This window comes from Sorex fumeus, unplaced genomic scaffold (genome assembly GCF_029834395.1).
Source record: "Sorex fumeus unplaced genomic scaffold, SorFum_2.1 ptg000045l, whole genome shotgun sequence".
NCBI lineage: Eukaryota > Metazoa > Chordata > Mammalia > Eulipotyphla > Soricidae > Sorex > Sorex fumeus.
This window is the reverse complement of record NW_026606102.1, coordinates 12,856,848-12,862,977: the sequence shown is the minus strand read 5'-3', so window position 1 is coordinate 12,862,977 and position 6,130 is coordinate 12,856,848. Positions and strand designations below refer to the sequence as shown.

General features: G+C 44.6%; 1 protein-coding gene across 2 annotated transcripts in view; it reads right to left on the bottom strand.

Moving 5' to 3' along the window:
* USP24 (ubiquitin specific peptidase 24) overlaps positions 1-6,130 on the bottom strand; it is a 287,122-nt gene that overhangs the window by 46,987 nt on the left and 234,005 nt on the right. The gene's annotated exons all lie outside the window — the stretch shown is intronic.

Below are 6,130 nucleotides of genomic sequence, written 5' to 3'. Positions count from 1 at the left end.
CCACTCTGCAGAGTCGGGGGACACTAGGGGCGGAAGAAGGGACGTGCCTTTTGTGGAAGTGCCGGGGCCGGGGATTGGGATGGGTTGTGGGGGTGGGGGGGGTCCCTCGCTGTGCCAGGCGGGATTCCCAGTCTTGGAGTAAGCCGGTGACAAAGGCCACCGGGCCTGTCCCGCCCCGAGCAGGGAAGGTTTGCAGCCAAAGCCTCGCTCAGCTCGGGGTCCTCCGCCTTTGGCCTCAGTCCTGCCTCAAGGCTGCCACTTACAAAACGGAAGAAGCAATGCGTCAGCCTTCGCATGCCTTCTAGAGGGTCACCTAGGGCTCCCCCCACCCCCTCCTTTCTGTGCTCTGACAGAAGTTGCCCCCTCCCCTGATTTCAGTCTGCGCGGAGCTGGTTACTCAGCCTTGCACCCCGTGCAGGGCCAAGTCTCCAGCTCCATGCATGTAGGGCACCTCCTTCCGTTTTCAGTTGCTTGTAAAATCAGGCAGCAATGCCGCCCTGCTGCTGTCCCATTATTTTATGTGTCTCGTTATGTGCCTCTCACCCCCGCAGGCCGGGCTCCGGGGCAAGCAATGTCTTCCCAGTTTCGAGCCTCCCCGCCGGGTTGCAAGGGAAACACCATCATGTGTGTTGACCCATGAAGGAATGGAGAACGGAGTCAGAAGCTCAAATATTTAATAGTGATCCAAGTTCAAATAGTAGGAGGAGGCTGTTTGCTTAGGACTTCAAAAATAAACCGTCCAGACCTGTACTGTCTCCTTAACCAGCACTTCTGGGTTACCCAGACGCGCAGTTCAAACTGAGAGGCCCTTTAGGAGTAAAACAAATCCTGGATCTCAAAGATTTGGTGCTAAAAAAGAATGGCCAAGGGAAAAAAGGACTCATCTATAGTTTTGGGGGGTTATTTTTTTTTTTTTGTGGATTGCATATTGAAATGAAATATTTTGATATGTTGGGTTAAATAGCTATTAGGAATTAACAGGTATAGATTTGTCTATCATTTGACCTGAAGAAATCCCAGTTATTGATAGGACAGTGGGTCGGGCGTTTGTCTTGCACACAGCCAAGGGGGTTCATTCCCTACCATACACATGGTTCCCCAAGCCCCTAGCCAGGAGTGATGCCTAAGTGCAGAGCCAAGTGTAAGCCCTGCCAGGTGTGGCTCCAAATTAAAAAAAAATAATAAAATAAAAAGAAACTCCAGTTATCGGCCCAGAGAGAAAGTAAAGGGGTTAGGGTACTTGTCTTGCACTCAGCAGTCCTGATTTGGTCCCTCAGCACCGCATATGGTCCCCCTGAGAATAGAACCCAGAAGTAAGCCTGAGTACCACTAGTTGTGGCCTAAAACGAATAAAAAAAAAGAAGCAGTTTCAATCTAGATAGGACATTAGAAGCCTAAAAAGTAGAGCCACCACAGAACAAGCCTGTCCCCTGCGGGTCTCGCTTTTAAAGCATAGTGATTCTGAGTGTTACTGGGATAGGAGGGTTCTGGAGAATAACTTTCATCCAAAATTTAGCATCGGACTAAACTGTTTCATGCCTTATGGTGGAAGCAGTGGAAAGCGCTCAGAGGAGCAAGCCCCTAAGAAGGAGGTAAAACTAATTTTTAGGGCCCAACTCTCAGAAAAGAATGAAAAGTGCTCAGACGTTTGTTTAATACGCATAGACTCCCTTCCCCTCATCCTCTTGTATCTCTGGTTATTTATTATTTTTTTCTTTTTCTCTTTCCATCAATCCCAGTCCTTTGGGTTGCTACTATCTAGGCAAGCAAATCAATAACTTTGTGTTGGGTCAATTGCTTGGTTTTATTTTTTAATTAACGCACAGTGAAAGTGCTTATCTTTCTGTTGTAGACAAGCAAAACTGCCGGTCTGAAATATGTCTTTGGCAAAAGGTTAATTTTATGGGAAGGGCCCTGGAGATAGCGTGGAGATTATCTTGTATAAGATATTTACACGTAATAAACATCTCATCTCCTTAACAGGTGTCTGCCCCACTGCACCAGGGCAGATCTAATTAGTGGCGAAGGCAGAACTTAAATCTGTGGGTCTGAGAGATAGTGCAACGGTTAAGGTGCTTCCCTTTTGCATACAGCTAACCCAGGTTTGATTTCCTGGCACCACGGATGGTCCCCAAGTACTGCCGTGAGGGATCTGGGTTTTGGGCTAAACTCCCACCCACTCCCCCCAAAAGAACTCACATCTGCACGCCTCTGTTTCCTGTGCTTAGACCTTCCTAATTGGCCTTCCTTCTTCCCATAGTCCTCTGTGCTCGCTAAGCTTGCTTTAACCTGTCTGTTGTCATGTGAATGAATTACTCAGCTTTTCTGGGTATCTCTCCCGGATACAAGTAGTGTGTGTATTATGAATGTATTCTCCTGAATTATCCTGGTCCTTCTGATGTTTGTTCATTTGTGGAGCCTCTAGGAAAGTCGGAAGACAGCCCAATGTCCCAGTGACCGAGCACATGCTTCGCATGTAGGAGCCCCGGCCCAACCTCCACACTGCTTGAGTGTGGTCCCCAAAACAACTGAAAGATAGACAACCTAGGTGAAACATAAAGAACACAGAAGAATCTAGAATGGTTTTTTTTTTTTTGGCCCCTGACAGTGCACACATTATGACATTTTGCACATGTATGGATTCTTACAGATTGGCTGCAATGAAGGTATAGAATAATTACATGTCCCCCTCCATATGCCCTCCCGGACACCCCTTTCCCGCCCCAACCCCTTGAAGCCGATGTTCTTTCCTCAATACTAAACTTTAATCCTTTCCAGAAAGTTATATGAATGGTATCATATAATGTATAATCCTGGGTCCATTAATTTTTTTTATATTTTTACATGATAAAACACACATAATAATTAGTATAATCATTTAAAGTGGTGATACATACATTTACAGTGTTAAGCAGTTACCACCAAAATCCTTTCCCATAATACTTCATCTTCCCAAACCGAAACTACACCCACAGAACATGACCTCTTCACAGGCGGGGGCAGCCACTGTTCTGTTTTCTGTCTCTCAGAGTTTGACTAAGTAGCTCATGTAAGTTGAGTCATGCAGTGTTTGTCTTTTTTGTGTGATTGGTTTATTTTGTTTAGTATGACATTTTCAAATTTCATCTGCATAAAGTGGGATTTCCTTTTTTAAGGCTGAATAATATTCCATTTGTCATCCTAGAAAAAGCACAGGAACGATTGAGTAGAAAAAGGGTTGTGGCCAGAGTTCAAGTTCAAGATAGTTCAAGAGGGAAAGCATTTGCCTTGTATGCTGCTGGGGCAGCTGAAATCCTGGTTCAAATCCCTGGCACCACATATGTCTCCTGAACACAGAGCTAAAATAGCCCTTGAGCATCACTGGGTATGCTCCTTCCTTCCCCCCTTCTCGCCCCCCCCCCCACAAACACATGCAAAGAAGGGCTTTATTGGCAGTGAAACAAGAAGTTGCTGAGGATGTCCACCAGACTGGACTGCTGGACTGGAGAACAGCTTCAAAGAGAAGGAATTAATCTAGTTGTTTTCCAGGAAACATACATATTCATACATATGAGGGAGAAAGAGCATGCTTAATTGAGAAACACACAATGAACTTTTGTCATATGTCCGGAAAACGTCAGAGAAACATCTTTGGGGGTATGTTTTTTTTTCCTTTTGGGTCACACCCGGCAATGCACAGGGGTTACTTCTGGCTCTGCGCTCAGGAATTACTTCTGGAGGTACTTGAGGAACCTTATGGAATGTTGGGAATCGAATCCGGGTTGGCTGAGTGCAAGGCAAACATACTACCCGCTGTACTATCGCTCCAGCCCTTTAGGGAATTTAGGGAATGAAGACCAAGGAGGACAGAGGTTGAAATGGGTTCTAGGGCATAGTCTCCGCTGGCCAGTACTGTCCATCTAGGGGCCTAGGGCTCTGATCAGTGCAAAAGTGTCCTTAAGGTTCTGCCCAATCAGAGCTACTAGAATGCAACAGGGCCGCTTCTCCCAGAGAGAGGTGGCCACACCCTCCAAACGGCAAGCTTCAGACCACTTTCTTTTAGCATTTATAACCCCAGAGAGTCTTTGTAATTCGGGGGGAAGGGCAGTGACAGGAAGAAGAGGTGTAGCTGCAAAATAAATAAATTAATAAAATAAAAAATAAAGGCTTTGGCAATTGAATGTAGGACATTGTGTTTATCCATTCATTGATCCAGGGGCAACTGGAATTACTTTCCCTTCTCATTATGCTACTATGAGTGTGGGGTACAAATAGCAAGACCCCACTTTCAAGTCCTATGAGTAGGTACCCAGAATTGGAATTATTAGTTGATATGGTGATTCTTTTTGTTTGTTTGTTTGTTTGTTTATTTTGGGGGGGTCACCCAACTGTGTTCAAGGCTTGCTCCTGACTCTGTACTCAGAGATCTTTCTGGACTATGATCAGGGGACCCTATGTCAGGGATTAAACACAGATTGACTGCATGCAAGACAAGTGTCCTACCCACTCTACTCTCCTGCCTTTTAAATGGTAATTCAGTGGGTAATTTTTGCCCACCTTCATGCTGTTTTCCACAGAGGTTATTCTATTTTACATCTTTCCCGATGGTACCTATGAGTTCCCATTTCTCCACATCTTCACCACTACTTGTTTTATTTCTTTTTTTTTTATAACTATTGAATGGATGTAGGGAGATACCTCACTATGGTTTCGATTTATATTTCCCTAAAGGTTAGTGATGCTGAGCATTATTTCATGTCTTAAAGTAAAGTAAAGTAAAGGCCCTCCCATTGATCATCGATTTGCTTGAGTGACCCGAGTTCGATTTCATGTCTTGTTGATCATTAATCTAGCTTCTTTGGAGAAATATTTATTGAAATAATATGACCATTTCTTAATTTTTATGTTGTTTTAATGGCTATATATGACATTAATTCCTTATCAGATATATGAGTTACAAATATTTCCCACCACTCTGTGACTATTGAGACCATTAAGCTTTGTCTAAATCAAGGAAATGTCTTTTGACAGAATCCCTACTAGTAAAATTACAGTTTTGTTGTAAATGTAAGAAACTACACAAAAACTCAAGCAGAATGCTGAGGAGTTGGATGTTTCAGTTACCAAGTTCTCAGGTTAACTGAAAATTAAACAAAAATTTTTTCTAATAGGACAGGGCTTTAAAAACTTGTAACTGCACTCAGGGTTTACTTCTGTCTCTGTGCTTACCGATGACTCCTGGCAGTGCTCAGGGGACCATATATGGTGCCAGGACTCAAACATGGGTTGGCTCCATGTAAGGTAAGCACCTTAGCCACTGTACTATCTCTCCACAAAAATATCTTTTACAAGGGCCAGAAGACAACACAGTGGCAAAAGCACCTCCCTGAAGTCTTGAGGCTGAGAGTTTGAGCCCCTCAAGCCAAGCCCCAGTGTCACCTGCAAGCTTGGGCCCAATAGTCGCACTGTCTGTTCCCAGTAGACTTAATCACTTAACTTCCCGTTAATCATCAATTTGCTCGAGCGGGCGCCAGTAACGTCTCCATTTGTCCCTGTTGCGTGCTAGTGTGAAACGTGATATTCCAAGCATAGCTCTTTCGATTCTTCTTTGGGAGACCTGAATAGCGTTCTTATCCTGTTTGCGTAGGGCCCAGGTCTCTGAGGCATATGTTAATGCAGGAAGAACAGTGGAATCAAAGAGATGTGCCCGGAGCCGGAGGTTCTTCGTCCTCTTAGCTATTTCTTCGACGTTCTTGAAGGCGTACCAAGCCACTCTCTTCCTCCTGCGCAGCTCGGGTGTCAGGTCATTTGTCATGTTAACTTCTCGACCTAGGTACACATAGCTGTTGCATTCGGAGATGGTCGTTCCGTTGAGAGCGAATGGGGCGTCAGGAACGAGGCTGTTTCTCATAAACATTGTCTTCGTGAGATTCAGCTGTAGTCCTACCTTTCCACACTCACGGTCAAAGTCGGCCAGCATTTGTGCCGCTTGGCTGATGTTTGGTGTTATTAAAACAATGTCATCAGCAAAGCGGAGGTGTTGTAGTTGCCGACCATCTATCTTCACTCCCATTCCTTCCCATTCTGTCTAATGTTCCCAGTAGACTTAGTGTCCAGAAATTTATTATTTTACTGCCTGATTTTTTTCTTT